Raw genomic sequence first — 19,610 nt, forward strand, 5'->3', positions numbered from 1 at the left:
TAAGATAAATTTGTGTTGCTTTAAACCACTAAGTTTGTTGTAATTTGCCAAGGGAGGGATAGGAAGTAAATGCAGAGACTGAGAAAGGAGTAGTTAGTGAAGTAAACAGATAAGAGAGTGTCATGTCCTGGGGGCCAAATGAGGAAGTGTTTCAAGAAGGAAGTAGAATAATGGTCATTTGATAAACTATGTCAAATGCTGCTTATAGGTCAAGTAAGATAAAGCCTGAGAAATGAACATTGTTTTTAGCAACACGGAGGTCACAGATGACCTTGACAGGAGAAGATTTGGTAGATGGACTATAGAGAATGCCAAATCAGAATTGGCTTCGAGAGAGTGGAAGGTAGCCGGGCATGGTGGTGCATGCCTGTAGTCCCAGCTACTCAGGTGGCTGAGGTGGGAGGATGGCTTGACCCCGGGAGGCAGAGGTTACAGTGTGCCGAGATCACACCACTGCACTCCAGCCTGGGCGATAGAGCCCGACCTTGTCTGAAAAAGTAAATAAAGTAAAATAAGGGAGAGTGGAAGGAAAGAACTGGAGAAAGAATTGCTGTGGAGTAGTGACTGCTCTATGTGCTTCCTGTTTTTCCCATTTTTGAATGAGAGGCTCTTATCTCCATACCATTGATTAAAAAGAAACAACTATTAATTCATACAATGACTTGGATGGTGTATTAGTCCATTCTCACATTGCTATGAAGAAATGCCCGAGACTGGGTAATTTTTGAAGGAAAGAGGTTTAATTGACTCACAGTTTTTGAATGAGAGGCTCTTATCTCCATACCATTGATTAAAAAGAAACAACTATTAATTCATACAATGACTTGGATGGTGTATTAATCCATTCTCACATTGCTATGAAGAAATGCCCGAGACTGGGTAATTTTTGAAGGAAAGAGGTTTAATTGACTCACAGTTCCTCAGGGCTGGGGAGGCCTCAGGAAACTTACAATCATGGTGGAAGAGAAAGCAAACATATCCTTCTTCACATGGCGGCAGCAAGAAGTGCCGAGCAAAAGGGGGAAAAGCCCCTTATAAAACCATTAGATCTTGTGAGAACTCAATCACTATCATGAAAACAGATGAGGGAAACTGTCCATGATTCAATTATCTCCACCTGGTCTCTCCCATGACACATGGGGATTATGGGAACTTCAAGATGAGATTTGGGTGGGGACACAGCCAAGCCATATCAGATGTTCTCAAAGGATTTATACTGACTGAAAAAGGCCAGTCTCAAAAATCATATATCCTCCGTGATTCCACTTATTTAACATTCAAAAAATGGCAAAATGATAGAGACAACAGGTGAATTTTTTTAGGGATTAAGGAGGGAAGTAGACAAGGAAAGGATGTGAACAATGAAAGGAATCCTTGTGATGGAACTGTTTTGTATTGACTATTGTTGTAGTTACACAAATTTACATGTGATAAAGCTTCATGGACCTAAATACACACACACACACACACACACACACACACTACATGAATGCAGGTAAAACTAGTGTAAATGGAATTAAGGTCAACAGTATATATCATTGTCAATTTCTGGTTGTAATATTGTACTTTAGTTATGCTATCACTGGGGGAAACTAAGTGAAAATTAGTTTCATGTGAATATACAATTATCTCAAAAAGTTAAAAAGAATGGTAGAAATACATCTAAAGTAAATTGACTAAATTTGCAAGTTAAATGGCAAGACTTCTCAAAGTGGATTTTAAAAAAGTAGTCCATCTATATATAGTTTACAACAGACCTACCTAAAACATAAAGACACAAAATTGTGAATGTGAAGAAATGGAAAATTATATTTGAGGTAAATATAAGCAAAGAAAGATGATGTTACTTCTTATAATAATGTTTAAGAAATATATTTTGAAGCCAAAGCATTATTGGGAAAAAAGAAGGTTACAGAAAAATAATAAAAGGAGCAATTCACCAGTCTGCGTATACATTTAGTACATATAAGGACTGTAAAGAGCAGGTACACAGGACATTATGAATGTTTTTAATACCACTGGACCTTATGCTTAAAAATGGTTAAGATGGTAATTTTATGTTATATGTATTTTTACCACAATAAAAAGAGAAATTATAAGGTTGATACATTAGAAATCTGTACTCAAGAATTAAAGCATTTTCATTTTTTAAACATGTATGAAACTGTTAAGAAATAACATATTTTGGCATAAAATGAGTCATACAGATCATGCTTCTGCTGATAATTCAAAAAAATTTAAAAGAAAAAAAAATATAGCAAATATAATCTCCGTATATACGGAAATTTTATTTTATTTTATTTACTTCAGGCCTTTAATTTGAGACACGATGGAAAAATCTTGTAGGCACACATGGAAAAGTCATGATTACCTCTGAGTGAAAACAATCTAACTGGAAAGCTTTAATGCCTGTCAGCTAATGTCAAAGCTGAAATTCTGGAAGTATGACATGCTGCAGGGCTGAAAGGAATGGAAAATTAGTGTTCCCCTTCTTTTTCTTCGACAGAATCCACACCAACCTCCTCATAATCTTTTTCAAAGGCAGCCGTGTCCTCACAGGCCTCAGAAAATGCTTCTTCTCCCATCCCCTCAGCCATTTCCCAGTGAACAAAGGAACAGTTGGCATAACTCAAGTCAAACTTGTGGCCCAGGCAAATCCAGGCCTCAGCAATGGCTATGGTGTTGCTCAGCATGCACGCAGCTCTCTTTATGTTGGCCAGATTTCCAGCAGGTACCACAGTGGGAAGCTGGCAATTAATGCCAACTTTGAGGCCAGTGAAACACCAATCCACAGACCGGATGGTGCATTTGGTCTTGTTAGTGGAATAGCAGTAAGTATTGACATATTTGGGAACCACATTACCACAGTGTGATAGGTAGTAAGCCATGTATTTACCATAGTGAGAGTCACATTTCACCATCTGGTTGCCTGGCTCAAAGTGAGCACTGGTGACCTCTGCTATGCATGGTAGTCTTACCCAGCAGAGATGACAGGGCATATGTGACCAAAGAGAAGAGGATGCAGGAAGAGGGTACCAGGTCGGTCTGGAATTCTGTCAGACTCCATGAAATCTGAGAGAAGCAGTGATGGGGAACACAATCTGGCTAAGAAAGCAGTTAAGATTAGGGTAGTTTGGGTGCTCAGTACTGGGGTTTCTACAACAGATGCCATAGATGGCCTCATTGTCTACCATGAAGGCACAATCAAAGTGCTGCAAGGTGGTGCTGGTGGTGGAATGGAGTTGTAGAGCTCAACCGCAGCTGTGGAAACCTGCAGGGCTGGGTAAATGGAGAACTTCAGTTTAGACTTTGTGGCATAATCAACAGAGAGAAGTGAACCCAGAACCAGTTTCTCCGCCAAAGCTGTGGAAAACCGAGAAGACCTGAAGACCTGTGCACTGGTGAACCAGCTTGCGAATTTGGTCCAAGACGAGGCCAGTGATCTTGCCAATGTGGTGATGCCCCCAGGCATAGTTACGGGCAGCATCTTCCTTGTCTGTGATGAGCTGCTCAGGGTGGAAGAGCTGGTGGTAGGTGCCCGTGCAAACTTCATCAGTGACTATGGGTTCCAGGTTTATAAACACTGCCCTGGACACAAACTTGCCTGCTCACTGAAGAGGCGTAGAATCAATTATCTCCTTACCCAGTGGTCTTGTCACTTGGCATTGGGCTATCGCGCTGGATGCTGTGTTCCAGGTAGTAGAGCTCCTGGCAGGCATTGCCAATCGAGACACTAGCCTCGCCAAGGTGGATGAAGATGCACTCACACGTAATGGCTACAGGTTAGAAAAGCAAAAGTCAGAAGATACTGGGTCTCTGTTACCATCCCTGACATATTAAGAGTCAAATAGGTAACACATTGTATTTGGAATTTTTTTTTAAAAAAGGCATACATAGCTCATGAAACACTTTAAGAAGAAATGATAATGGAAATTAGAAAATATTTCTATCTGAATGATAATGCAAATGCTGTAAATCAAAATGTGTGGGATTTGGCTAAAACCACAATTAAAAGGCAAAAGCCTTAATTGCGTATATTAGGAAAGAAGAAAAACTAAAAATCAGCACAACTTCCTGTTTACACAGGCAGAAAAAGAATAATGAAGTCATCCAAAGAAAGTAGAAAGAAGGAAAAAAGTAAAGATAAGAATAGAAGATTTTTAAATGGAAAATAACCAATAGCTACCCCATCAGGGGCTGGAGGGAAGAGGAAATGGAGACATCTGTTCAAGGGGTACATGGTTTATTTACAAAAGATGAGTAACTTCTAGAGGACTGCTGTACAATTGTGCTTAACAATACTGCATTGTACACTTAAAAATTTGTCATGAGAGTAAATCTTAGGCTAAGTGTTCTTATCACAATAAAAAAATACAGAAACAGTAGAGTAAAAAGTGCTCAAAGTTAATTTTTTTAAATAAACTAATACAATAGACAAATCACTGGCAGATTAATAAGAGAGAGAGGCTTTAATGAAAACTAGACCACACAATCATAAAATAACATTTTGCCAATTATTTTGAAATTTTTTTTTTAGAAAAAAATACACTTTACAGAATAGATTCAAGAATAAATAAAAGTCTGAGTAATCCTATTAAAATAAATGAAATTAAATCAGTAGTCAACAATTTAAGCATTGGTGGAAAACACAACAACAAAAACGACAATAACAAAGCAAAACCAACAATGACTGAAACAAGCAAAAAACATGTATTCTAAATATATCTACAAGATAATTTCAATAAACAAGGGTTTGATAGTATCTATTTTATTCACACTGTTCTAAAGTAAAAGAAAAAGTAAGACAGCTCCTCAACAATTTTATATTTTGGTAAACTATACTTTGATAAAATCTGTCAGGGATGTTAGTAAAAGAAAATTTCAGATCATTATCTTTTATAAAAATGGATATAAAAATAATAGCTTAAATATTACCAAATATAACAAAGAAAAACATGTACATTTAAATCATGACAAGGAATGATGAATTTTTTTCTTAAGAATGCAAGCATAACAATGTTAAAACGTGATAAATTAACATGTAATTTATCACAATAAGAAATTAACAATTTTTAAAACATGATTATTTCAATACATGCAGTAAAATCATTCAATAAACTCAGGACTCCTTTATAATATAAACTCTTAACAAATAGGAGTAAGGGACCCTATTTAATATGATAAAAAGTTAGCTACCAAGTATTTAACCAAGATACTTTATAATAAAATATTAAAAACATGCCTTTAAATCAAGAACAAGGCCTCAATGCCTTCTTCTATTCATCATTGTACTGGAGTTCCTGCTAAATGAAAAAGGTATGCAAAATAAATTTGCAAGGATTAGAAAAATATAAAACTGTCATCATTTGTAAAGATTATGATTATGTATATGAAAGTCCAAGAGAAGTTACAGAGAATGATTATTTAAAAATTAAAGAAATTCATATATAGAAACAGCAAACAAAAATGTAATTTCAAAATATAGCAATCACAGAAGCAACAAGAGTACTAGAAATAGACATGACTTCACAGAGGCAAGACTTTAATGAGAAAGTCATAAACCTTTATTGAAAGTTATAAAAGACCTAATTAAGTGTAGAGATATATTACTTATACGTAAGACTTACTATAACAAATATAGGAGTTCTTCTTCCTATTTATCTATACTTTCAAAAAAAAAAACCCAAGATTTTATCATTTTTATGGAGCATGATAAACTCATCTTAAAACTTATGTTAGACTATAAAGTGCCTAAAACAGTTGAGACTTTTCAAAAAACAAAAATGATAATGGTCTAGTCATTCAAAATATATTATGAAACTATAGTAAATAAAAGTTTAACTGAAAAAGTAATAGATAGAAAAATCCATTTACTGAACATATCGAGCCATGTATATGTGGGTCCTACCTATGTATATGTGGGTTCTACCCACATATACATTTTTCTAATTGCATTTTTCTAATTGCATTAGAGGCATGAAATGAAAAGCAAAACTAGAAGATGTTTAGGAGAAAAAAAGATAATATTTAAAAAATTTTTGCTGTGCCTATATTTCTTAAGCAAATTACCCTGAAAAGGATGAAAAATCAATCTGGCTATACAGAAGAGATTTGCAGTTCAGAAAACCAAAACTCATTAGTGTATGGAATATGCAAATAATTTCTTCCAAACAAGAAAAAGAGAAGCTAGTTATTGAAAATGTTTAGCAAAAGATAATTGATAGAAGAAAGCATAAGCTGCAAATTAACATTAGAAAGAATGTTATGTTCCATTAAGGATATACAAACTAAAACTGCAATAAAGTAACATTTTATATCCATCAGATTGGCAAAAATAATGTCTGATAAATCCAAGTGTTGGGAAACCAGGTCTCCTATTATCTGTGGTAGCATAAGTTGGTAGAGATATTTGAATAGAAATTTGGTAGAGTAGTTTGGAAGAATTTGTCATACATATTAAAACTTGTAGCTGCATTTCCAGAAGTCTTTCATAAACTCCTGCATATGTGCACAAGAAAACCTAGAAAGATGTGCTAATTTCAGCACTGTTTGTAAAAGCAAACACATGGAAATAGCCTAAGAGTTGAAAACAACCTAGGTAAGGGAATGGATAACAAACCGTTGTTTATTCACTAGAAAAAATGTCAGACAAAAGTGAAAAATAAAAGTGAATGTATTATGTCTACCTACATCAACAGGTATAATTCTCAAAAACATACAATGTTGACTAAAGCAAAATGACACTAGAATACTTAACATTTGATGCCATTTATGTAAAATTTTATACATGAAAATAATATTATATATTGCAGTGGATATATTTACATTTACTGAAAGTACAAAAACAACATAGGTGAATGGAAACACAAACTAAAGAATAGTATTTATAAGGTGTGAGTGGGAAAGAAGAGGTAGGAGCAGGAAGGGCTTTTGTCTTAGTTGCAGACTTTTTGAAAAAATAGAGAAAATTGAGCCAAATATAGAAAATATTAATATCTCCTAGGCATCAATGGGGCCTATAGTTTTCAGTTATTCCTTTGTTTGCAATATTTTATTATTAAAAATTGTAACAAGGATACGTGACATATTATGACTGCTTTAACATTCAGGTTCTATAGGATCACTGAAAACTACATATGAAAACCAAATTATTTGGTTTCAGTGAATGTGTGAAATGCATTTGGATTTGGTGTCATTGATATACCGCATTTAGGAAGAAATAAATTCAATACACAGGAAACTGATAAATGTATGATTTTTATAGAAATAAATATTAAAATGTTTACTTATGAAATCTTGTTCTCCCATTTCCTTCCCTGTTACTCAAATAGAGAAACATGTATCTGAAATCACATATTAAGTCTATGAGAACACGATATGAAGCCCAGATACCATCCCTGTATAAGTTTTCAGTAATGCTACACATGTAAAAAGTAAATAGTTATTCTTGAAAATAAAGTCAATTTAATATGCCTGATAAATACTTCCCTATGCCATGGTCTAAAAATTTTTATTATTTAAAATGTTACAAAGGCATGATGAACAATTATAATCAATATTTCTCATATTACATACCATTTGAGTTTAGTAATATGAGATTAGCTTTTTCTTGTTGAGTCATTCTGCTTTACTATCTCATTTTCCTTCAGCAGTAATTATTCCATTTTGTCATGGTGCTACAGCAAAAATCCAAAAAACATGAAAAAGCTCTTAGCTCATCTTGATGCCCTAAATTTTCTTGGATTTCACCAATTTTGTTTATTAGGTCATACAATGTCTAATTCTATATTAGCTGAGTTTATGATTTAATATTGATAGTGAGAGTGAAAATAATTTGGCCATTACATTATTACTCCATTAAAATGGAAAGCTCTATAAACACAGCCAGCTCTTATTAGCTCCATCTAGTCTTTGTTGCCATTAATCAGCATTGGAGATTGAAAGTTTTAGATCATTGTTTTCAAAATTGGTACTTGCTTAATTTCATAGCCTCCTTTACGTGTCTTGAAAACACATAAAGTAGAGATATCTACAGAACAAGACCATAGGGCACAGGATTTCCATCAAGCAGAGGGCACTAATTTGCACATATTTTTATTTTGCTAAATGATTACTACCAAGTGCAGATTCAGGCTTTGTACTAAGGTAATGTGGAGAGCTTTCAGGAAGGGCTATCCTGGGTCCAGAAGCTTAATGTGTAGGAAATCCAGTACTATAGATTAAACTAGTCTTGTCTCTGTTGATCTTTACTCTCAAGAAGAGAACTATCGTCAAAAGAAACTGAAGTGGTAGTCATTTTATTTACATCACGTTCATGTGCATATACTCTGTGCTACAGTCTTCAAAATTATGTTTATTGCTAAAATTCTTCCAGAAAACCCAAATCTGGTGTACGTTTTGTTTCCTTCTTAGATGTTTTACCTGTTTTGTTGGCATGCACAACTTGAGGTAAGCCTGTTTCATCTTATGAGATTGAAACAAAACTCTTTTTGAGCATAAGTATAGAATTGGACAATTCAGAGCAACTAGTGCTTTTATTGTCTCAGTGGGCTCCTTTGAAATGTTTATAGTAGGCTACATTGTGAAGATATTGTGAAAGTATTTTTATGTTTCAAGATGGCAAACACTTTGAATAAATCAGTAAAAATAAATTTTATTGGAAATTCTTGTTTTCACACACATTTTTGCCTTTTCTGTTGATAACCAAACATTAGAGTATTGCTCATTTTTGCAGAATTTAAAGGTGTCTCAAGTAGCAGACTACTAGGATAAATAAAAATTAAAATGTATTTTCCTAGAACACCAGGAAAGCATTTTAAATTTGAATTCATTTGGAAATGTATTTGTCTTAAACGTTTTTTGAGTACCTATTCAAAGAATGACTAATTAGATCCCATTTATTAAACAATAAATGACTCTGGTGTTGCTGTCATGGAAGCTACAGTGTAATCAGGATGACCAGAAGCATATATAGGAGAAGTTGAAAAATAAGGCTAAATGACAGCAGGAGTAATGAAGATTATCCTCCACTAAGAATATTAATGCCAGAAGATAAGAGGCCACACAATGGGTTGGAGTGGTGAGAAAATCTATCAGAGTTTGAGCTGTAGAAGTTTAGGATGTAAGAAAAATTTTAAGATGAAACTTTTAGAAAGTGCATTAAATAGGCTAGGGAAACTGAGAATAGAAGGAAGGGGAAAAGTTAATGAAGATTTAGCTAAGAAGACAAGGTCAAAGAAAGATGAGGGAGAAAAAAAATTAGGAGGTTGAGTTAGACATTAGCCTTGGGAAAAAAGATGGGCATGTATTCACAGAGAAATATAGAAAGGAAAAGGCAGGTTAAAGTTTGAATGTTTGGAACTTAAACATTTTTAAAAAGACTCTATTTGACATATTGTTTGCATCATATGAAGTTAAAGGTATTAGACTATTTTTTAATTTATACACCAGCACATTCATATGGTTTAACATACTCAATCAGCACTTCCTACTTCTAGCTTTCATATCTTGCTTTCCTTTTCTCTAATATGTGAGGTTTTTATCATAGCCTCACATATTATATAGTTTCTTATTTCCTTTCCCAGCTAGAAAATTATTTTAGGAAGACAGGAATTTTTCTGATGTTATTGTTATTGAAAAACCATTGCAACTAGAACTGGTACTTAATATTGTTAAGTGAATAAATAAGTTTGTTTATACTTTTTGTTTTTGCTCCTCATTATTTTTCCTTGCTTTCTAATTAAAGATGATTTTTGGAATTATCAAAAAGTAAGACATGCATTCAATACAGAGTCAAGGATGATCAAAAGCAGTGTTGCTTCCAAACAGGGCCCAACTGAAACCAGGTAGCATGAATGTGCAGTGGGCAAGATTGCTGTATTTCTAGGATGAATGCTATGTTAGTCCATTTGCATTTCTTTCTGTAAAGGAATAGCTGAGGTTTATTTGGCTCACAGTTCTGCAGGCTGTACTAGCATGGCACCAGCATCTGCTTGGCTTCCTGGTAAGGCCTAGGAAGTTTTGACTCATCCCAGAAGGCGAAGGGGGAACAAGTGTGTCACATGGCAAGAGAGAGCAAGCAAGGAGTTGGACAGGGGAGCACCACATGCTTTTAAACAACCAGATGTCTTGGGAATTCATCCCACTCATTACTGCAGGGATGGCACCAAGCCATTCATGAGGGATCTGCTACCATGCCACAAATGCTTTCTTCCCATCAGGCCCCACATTCAACACTGGGGATCACATTTTAACATGAGATTTGGAGGGAACAAACATCCAAGCTATATCATATGCTTTTTTAAAAATACTATATTATAAAGTGCTCCTTATAAAATTCCAATGGTGGACAAAAAATTGAATTGGAGATAATTACTAGAGAAAGGAATTGATTCGTGTAAGAAACAGGCAGGGCCCAGGTGAGGTTTTCCAGCATAGCCATGAGGCTGATGAAGATAGTAGCCATCAGTTGACAACTGATCCTTGTAAGGAAAAAAACTTCAGCGGGTCTGGGGAAGTGGGAAATTATGTTTGTCAAGGGGAAATATGAAGTTTAATATAGAGGGGATGGTGATCAAATGGAGTTTGTGGGTTCAATCTTCTTCATAACCAGATAAATAGTATGCATCTCCTTTACTCTGAAAGAACACTGCCTGTGTTGAATCTTCTTCATAACCAGAGAAATAGTATGCATCTCCTTTACTCTGAAAGAACACTGCTTGGGTTGAATCTTCTTCATAACCAGGGAAATAGTATGCATCTCCTTTACTCTGAAAGAACACTGCCTGGCCCTATCAAAGTAGGCAACATTCTTGTCCAGTCACCAAATACCCTCTTCTTCCTACCCTGGTTTATATGCATTTCTTTTTAAATTCTAGTAACCCCTTTCTTACTCCATTAAGTGTCCATATATATTATCTCTTTCTCTTTCTCTCTCTCACTTTCATGCAATACCTCCTGGCATCCATGTTATCACCAATTAAAAGGGTAAAAGGAAAGTTTGCTTTTTTATATTATAAGGATTTCCATCTGACAAAAGGTTTAAATCATTACTACATAGTTTCCTTGTGGAAACATATTGAAGAAGACTCAGTCAAAATATTTGTTGGCATAATGTTCATTTTAGGGAATCAGAGCATATCTACTTCCTTTAAATGTCCTGAATCTCCCACCTTATCTGTTGGTATGTCATACAAACAGTTTCTGTGATTTACTGTGAACTTAGTGAATTGAATACATTTTAATATGATTTTTGTCTATTATTAAACACATGAGTAATTAACTTTAAAGAATTTTTATGTTTTATGAGTTGGGAGTTCATTTGACAAAAAAATGACTGGCATGTATGAAACATTGTGCTAAATAATCAGAAAAGTAACTTTTCATAGAGCATGGTTAATTTTACCTTAACTTAGTAGAGATAGTTATATCATCTTGGCAGTGTTATTCTACAATCTCAAGCATCTTCCAGAGAGAAAGCAGCAGCATTAATTAAAAATTCCAGAGCAAAATTAATGTCAGACTTCAAATAAAAATAATTTTCAAAATTTACCCTCTGCTGGTATTTTGAAGTATAAAATTTATTTACCTTATATTATTAAAATAATGACATCTAGCATTTATAAAATATTATACATTTGCCTTCTTCATCCAAATGTTTTTACATATACTCCTTAATTTTGCCCTCACAATCACCGATTTTTGACAAACTATTTGACTAAGATTTTAAATATAAAAAGGGCAGTAAGCACTTAATATTTATATCATTTTTTAATTCACCAAAAATGTAAATTGTATCCTCACCAGGAGAGTGAGTCACTAATAGACATAAGAATATGTTGTATTTATAATAAATCTTACAGGGATTGCTTTGTATGCATTTAGACTGCAAATGGGAACTACAATCATGGGAATTGTGTGAATCATTATGTTTCACAGTATGAGATGCCTTGCGTCAACCGTAAGTGATGAGAGTTTTAGATTGGACTTATTAAATGTGTAATTATATACAGAGATAACAACACGGACTATTGAGGTTTGAGAAGATTTGTACATACTTTGAACCCTAGAGCACATGACTTCTAAGAAAAAACTGGAGGCATAATTTTCAAAATAAATAGCCAATTTTAATTTTTTTTTTAATTGGGGAAACAATTAGTGAAAGTTTGCTAAACTGTTATAGGTTGTGAGTTTTTATGATACCATCTGCTGTTGTAGCATAATTAGATATTTTAAAAACAACATTTAATTTTGTAACAAGTAGCCCTTTACATATGTGATTTATAAAGTTACACGTGGTGTATTCTTTTGAGATTCTCATTAATGCTAATGGATTCCTGTCTCCTAAAATGCAAATGATAGGTATTAATAGATAGGTAGGTAGGGAGAGAGAGAGAGAGAGACTAAGTCTAGCTTATAATTTCAGGGGGATCACAGATCTCTTGAGTCTTTAAGTATCCATTGATCTCGGATGCTCTCCCATGACAGTTACTTCATGTATTTGAATATGTCAATGAACTGCTTAGATCCTGGGTATAGAGAACTCACCTGAGGATAGTTATGTTATTTTGATATAAGACCCCTGCTTGAGCTACTCATTTAAAATTTTATAAATCAAATAAACTACTTAAATTGAAATCCTCACCAGCTCTTATATTTCTATATAGGGTTTAAACTATTTAGGATTATAAGGAGGAATTATATTTAAAAGTTGACATAGCCAGGCGTGGTGGCTCACGCCTGTAATCCCAGCACTTTGGGAGGCTGAGGTGGGCGGATCACAAGGTCAGGAGTTCGAGACCAGCCTGGCCAACATGGTGAAACCCCGTCTCTACTAATAATACAAAAATTAGCTGGGCATGGTGGCACATGCCTGTAATCTCAGCTACTCTAGAGGCTGAGGCAGGAGAATCACTTGAACCTGGGAGGCGGAGGTTGCAGTGAGCCAAGATTGTGCCACTGCACTCCAGCCTGGGCAACAGAGAGAGACTCTGTCAAAAAAAAAAAAAAAAAAGTTGGCATAATTAGGTATACTCTATTTTACTAGGACAATTTTTACTGATGTTATGGTTGCCTAGTTTAAGTTAATAACCTAATTTTGCCCTTTCTTTTTTGTCTTAGGCCTTGAGCATCTTTCCAGATTTTTTCTGCTGAGCTCACCATTATTTTGGCTTTGAAGCTCAATGTCATAGAGGTGATCGTGAGGCATGCCATGTGTAGATGTCTTTCAGCTAGTAAATGACCATCCTAAAACTGAGCTTGTCAATAGTGGCTTTTCAGATGAGAGCAGGGACAGAACCTTACCTAGGTGTACACTTGGCTTGATTTAAATTACAATTGCACAAAAACAGCAAAGAAGTTAGCAGTAGTTTTGCCCCTTGGTTCTTGAGACCATGTTCATCTGATTACAAAAGACACAGCAAGTGCTGGTCAACCTCCTGCTCCCTTTCTAGGCTTCTAGCCCCTCATTTTGCCTTACAGGAGAGCTCTACTGGACAGACAATTAGCATGGGATTGGAGGCCATTCTCCAGCTTTCTGCATCTGTCAAATGATGGAAAGTGTTTGCCTTTTTCAGATCTTTGTGAAAGGGATCACCCATTTCTTTTAAACATCTAATATAGTTCACACAGAATGGCTATAAAAAGTAATCAGTTACATGTATAACACTGTTGCTTTCTCAACAATCAGTGAAGACAGTTGGATTTACAGCCAGAAGACAATCACATTATATTGAACCACATATTCATACTTCATTTATTTCTCCCTCAAGCACTGCAGCTATAATAGCTCCTAGGGAGCTTTAAAAAATATGCAAGAACATTTTAAACTTCCAGGAACACTCAGACTTCAAACTACTTTTTCTTCTTGTATAACATCTTTAAATAATTAATTTTTTTGTTTCTTTTTTAGTGTTCTGGTTTGGGAAATATTAAGATAACTGGAAATGGGAAAAAAAAAAGGAGAAGGTATTTGTGATTTTTCAATTTCCATGAAATCAACAACCTTGCTTTCTAGAGTGGATTCTTACAGAGGTCAATAGTACACTTGTGTGTTGTTGAAAATTGTTAGCACTCCTATCTAAAAGCCACAGGATAGTATTCCAAAGACTGTGAACAACAACTCCAGGGCTCCCCGGGATCCTCAGTTGCTATTACCACCAGTGGATGTTTTTCAAAAGCATTTTTAAGAAATGGTCATAAGCAGGTATCAAATGGTTTGGCATGAATCTGTTTTGTTGGAAAAAGGGGTTTAATTAACTTTCGAGCTGCACAAATTAATCTGGACTTTAGTGAGGGCCTGAAAATTGACTAAAATGTGAGCACCTATTCAGAAAGTATTTAACCACGAAATAAATTCATTTCTTCAAGGTCAGTGACCCTACAAGTTGACAAATGATTCAGATTAATACACACTTGGGTTTCAAGTTTCACCTATTGCTTGGCAGAAGCTTCTGCCCCATCCCCCACCCCCAGTGCTGCTTATCGTCCACTTGATCTAGATGTCACCTTTTTCTCTGGACCATTTTTCTGACAGAAACCCTTTGCAGAGTTTTTTTTGGAGGGGGGGTGTTGGGGGGCATTGCAATCAGTGCAACATTTCATTTTAGTTGTTTTATTCAAGATTGAATCATAACATTATGATTTAAAAATAAGACAGAAAATAACTTTACCTAGATTAAACTTACCCTCTTAAAGATAATACATGTCCATCAAACAGAATGATTTATAAAATAGTTTCATAAAATCCCACTTGATTTAATGATCTACCTAATTTTTGCAGTGTCTTTTATTTTTTCTTCTTGGGGGCTAAACACACATAACACGCACTCATGCGCGTGCACACACACACAGGCATATACATAGACACTCCAAGCATTTGGAGACTCCTCTATATCCTCTATATTATCTAGTAATACAAGCTTGGAGGTCAAGCCTTACTGTGAGAGAATATTGAAATAATCAGAGAAATTTTGTGTGAGAGTAAATGAAGAGACTCACTATTTATTCTAAGAAGAGAGGAAATTGCAAAAATAAAAAGTCTCCTCATTGATTTCAAATTTCAGAGGAGAACTTGAAACAGGATTCAATCTTGCTACGCTCATTTAAAAAATAAGAAATTGTGGTCTTAGAAGGTTCTGATCTACCACATTCTTTCGTAGTTCACATGAAGTGGCAATGGGATGATTTAAGGTGTTTTTATTTCCCCTTGATTTAATATCAAGTATAATTTAGTGGACAATTATATGCAATACCTTTGATAATTAATTTTTCACTCCAAATTAGGCTTTGGCAATCCTTCTCTTATCCTGGTGTCATTATTCTTGTAGAATAATGTACACATTAACTTTGTTTTCTTTTCTCTTTCTCTATTAATGCTTGTTTTTTCAAATAAATATTAACTATTCCACATAATTTCTAAGTAAAGTTTCAGATTTTAATAATACATTTTTTATTACAGAGTCAGCATATTCTTTGCAAAAAAAATCCTTAGCAAATACCTAGAGAAGTTAGAGTTTAGCGGAGCAGGAATTTTCTTCATTTTTTAAATTACAAAATTGAACCAACTCTCCATGTACTTCAACAACTTTTTACCCTCAAAAGAGAAGGGTTTTAACATGGTTAAATCTGAACATATATTTGAAAAAATTAGAAATAATGGCCTTATCAGATAGTTACTTATACTTTTTAAAAAATACTTTAAGTTCTGTGCAGAATGTGCATGTTTGTTACATAGTATACACATGCCATGGTGGTTTGCTGCACCCATCAACCCATCATCTACATAAGTATTTCTCCTAATGCTATCCCTCCCCTAGCCCCCAACCTGCAACAGGCCACAGTGGGTAATGTTCCCCTCCCTGTGTCCATGTGTTCTCATTGTTCAACTCCCACTTATGAGTGAGAACACGCAGTGTTTTGTTCTCTTTCCTGTGTTAGTTTGCTGAGAATGATGATTTCCAGCTTCATCCATGTGCCTGCAAAGGACATGAACTCATCCTTTTTCGTGGCTGCATAGTATTCCATCATGTATATGTGCCATATTTTATTTATCCAGTCTATCATTGGTGGGCATTTGGGTTGGTTTCAAGTCTTTGCTATTGTGAACAGTGTTGCAATAAACATATGTGTGCGTGTGTCTTTACGTGTGCATGTGTCTTTATAGTAGAATGATTTATAATCCTTTGGGTATATACCCAGTAGTGGGATTGCTGGGTCAAATGGTATTTCTGGTTCTAGATCCTTGAGGAATCACCACACTGTTTTCCACAATGGTTGAACTAATTCACACTCCCACCAACAGTGTAGAAGTGTTCCTATTTCTCCACATCCTCTCCAGCATCTGTTGTTTCCTGGCTTTTTAATGATCGCCATTCTAACTGGCATGAGATGGTATCTCACTGTGGTTTTGATTTGCAATTATCTAATGACCAGTGATGATGTGCTTTTTTCGTATGTCTGTTGGCCGCATAAATGTCTTCTTTTGAGAAGTGTCTGTTCATATCCTTTGCCCACTTTTTGATGGGATTGTTTGTTTTTTTCTTGTGAATTTAAGTTTTTTGTAGATTCTGGATACTAGCCCTTTGTCAGATGGATAGAATGCAAAAAATTTTCCTGTTCTGTAGGTTACCTGTTCACTCTGATGATAGTTTCTTTTGCTGTCCAGAAGCTCTTTAGTTTAATTAGATCCCATTTGTCAATATTGGCTTTTGTTGCCATTGCTTTTGGTGTTTTAGTCATGAAGTCTTTGTCCATGGCTATGTCTGGAATGGTATTGCCTAGGTTCTCTTCTAGAGTTTTTATGGTTTTAGGTCTCACATTGAAGTCTTTAATCTATCTTGAGTTAATTTTTGTATGAGGTGTAAGGAAAGGGTCCAGTTTCAGATTTCTGTATATGGCTACCCAGTTTTCCTAATGCCATTTATTAAATAGGGAATCTCTCCCCATTGCTTGTTTGTGTCAGGTTTGTCAAAAAACAGATGGTTGTATATGTGTGGCATTATTACTGAGACCTCTATTCTGTTCCATTGGTCTATATATCTGTTTTGGTACCAGTACCATGCTGTGTTGGTTACTGTATCCTTGTAGTATAGTTTGAAGTCAGGTAGTATGATGCCTCCAGCTTTGTTCTTTTTACTTATGATTGTCTTGGCTATACGCACTCTTATTTGGCTCCATATGAAATTTAAAGTAGTGTTTTCTAATTCTGTGAGGAAAGTCAATTGTAGCTTGATGGGGATAGCATTGAATCCATAAATTACTTTGGGCAGTATGGCCATTTTCACCATAATGATTCTTCCTATTCCTGAGCATGGAATATTTTTCCATTTGTTTGTGTCCTCTCTTATTTTCTTGAGCAGTGGTTTGCAGTTCTCCTTGAAGAGGTCCTTCACATCCCTTGTAAGTTGTATTCCTAGGTATTTTATTCTCTTTGTAGCAATTGTGCATGGGACTTCACTCATGACTTGACTCTCTGCTTGTCTATTATTGGTATATAGGAATGCTTGTGATTTTTGCACATTGATTTTGTATCCTGAGACTTTGCTGAAGTTGCTTATCAGCTTAAGTAGATTTGGAGCTGAGAAAATGGGGTTTCCTAAATATACAGTCATGTCATCTGCAAACAGAGACAATTTGACTTCCTCTCTCCCCATTTGAATACCTTTATTTCCTTCTCTTGCCTGATTGCCCTGGCCAGAACTTCCAATACTATGTTGAATAGGAGTGGTGAGAGAGGGCATCTTGTCTTGTGCCAGTTTTCAAAGGGAATGCTTCCAGCTTTTGCCCAATCAGTATGATATTGGCTGTGGGTTTGTCATAAATAGCTCTTATTATTTTGAGATACTTTCCATCAATACTTAGTTTATTGAGAGTTTTTAGCATGATGGGGAGTTGAATTTTATTGAAAGCCTTTCCTGCATCGATTGAGTTAATCATGTGGTTTTTGTCATTGGTTCTGTTTATGTAATGGATTATGTTTATTGATTTGTGTATATTGAGCCAGCCTTGCATCTCAAGGATGAAGCCGACTTGATCATGGTGGATAAGCTTTTTGATGTGCTGCTGGATTTGGTTTGCCAGTGTTTTATTGAGGATTTTTGCATCGATGTATATCAGGGATATTTGCCTGAAATTTTCTTTTTTTGTTGTGTCTCTGCCAGGTTTTAGGATCAGGATGATGCTGGCCTCATAAAATGAGTTAGGGAGGAGTCCCTCTTTTTCTATTGTTTAGAATAGTTTCAGAAGGAATGGTACCAGCTTCTCTTTGTAACTCTGGTAGAATTCCTCTGTGAATCCATCTGGTCCTGGGCTTTTCTTGGTTGGTAAATTACTGCCTCAATTTCAAACATTTAAGTCTGCTGAAGCTGTGCCTACGGCTGCCCCTTCCCCCAGGTGCTCTGTCCCAGGGAGATGGGAGTTTTATCTATAAGTCCCTGACTGGGGCTACTGTCTTTCTTTCAGAGATGCCCTGCCCAGAGAGGAGGAATCTAGAGCGGCAGTCTGGCTACTGCGGCTTTGCTGAGCTGCAGAGGGCTCCACCCAGTTCGAACTTCCCCAGTAGCTTTGTTTACACTGTGAGGGGAAAACCGCCTACTCAAGCCTCAGTAATGGTGGACAGCCCTCCTCCTACCAAGCTCAAGCGTCCCTGGTCAACTTCAGACTGCTGTGCTTGCAGCAAGAATTTCAAGCCAGGGGATCTCAGCTTGCTGGGCTCCTTGTGGGTGGGATCCACTGAGCTAGACCACTTGGCTCCCTGGCTTCAGCCCCCTTTCCAAGAGAGTGAACGGTTCTGTTTCGCTGGGGTTCCAGGCACCACTGGTGTATGAAAAAAAACTCCTGCATCTAGCTCAGTATCTGTTCAAATGGCTGCCCAGTTTTGTACTTGAAACCCAGGGCCCTGATAGCATAGGCACCCAAGAGGATCTCCTGGTTTGCGGGTTGCAAACACCGTGGGAAAAGTGGAGTATCTGGGCTGGATTGCACCATTTCTCAAGGCACAGTCCCTCACAGCTTTCCTTGGCTAAGGGAGATAGTTCCCAGCTCCCTTGTGCTTCCTGGGTGTGTTGACACTCCACCCGGCTTCGGCTTGCCCTCTGTGGGCTGCAACCAGTGTCTAGCCAGTCCTAATGAGACGAACCAGGTACCTCAGTTGGAAATGCAGAAATCACCCACCTTTTTCCCATTTTCCCTCACTTTTCTCTATGCTTTGCTCTCCAGCCATCTTGGACTTTCTCTAATTGCATAAATATGTCACTATCCATTCATCTTTAAGACTTGAGTACTATTTTTTATGTGCAGAGCACTTTTCACTGTGTTTTCTATTATTTACCTTCTATCCTTAGGATCTCTGCTTGAAAGTTGATTTCTCAGGCCAGGTGCGGTGGCTCACACCTGTAATCCCAGCACTTTGGGAGGCCGAGGCAGATGGATTGCCTTAAGTCAGGAGTTCGAGACCAGCCTAGCCAACATGGTGAAACCCCGTCTCTACTAAAAATATGAAAATTAGCCAGGCATGGTGGTGGGCTCCTGCAATTCCAGCTACTCAGGAGGCTGAGACAGGAGAATTGCTTGAGCCCGGATGGCAGAGGTTGCAGTGAGCTGAGATCATGCCA

At 36.2% G+C, this 19,610-nt stretch overlaps 1 pseudogene; it reads right to left on the reverse strand.

The window, feature by feature from the left end:
* Positions 1–2,477: 2,477 nt before the first annotated feature.
* LOC100449935 (tubulin alpha-1B chain-like) overlaps positions 2,478–19,610 on the reverse strand; it is a 28,861-nt pseudogene continuing 11,728 nt past the window's right edge.

This window comes from Pongo abelii, chromosome 11, assembly GCF_028885655.2.
Source record: "Pongo abelii isolate AG06213 chromosome 11, NHGRI_mPonAbe1-v2.0_pri, whole genome shotgun sequence".
NCBI classification, from domain to species: Eukaryota; Metazoa; Chordata; class Mammalia; order Primates; family Hominidae; genus Pongo; species Pongo abelii.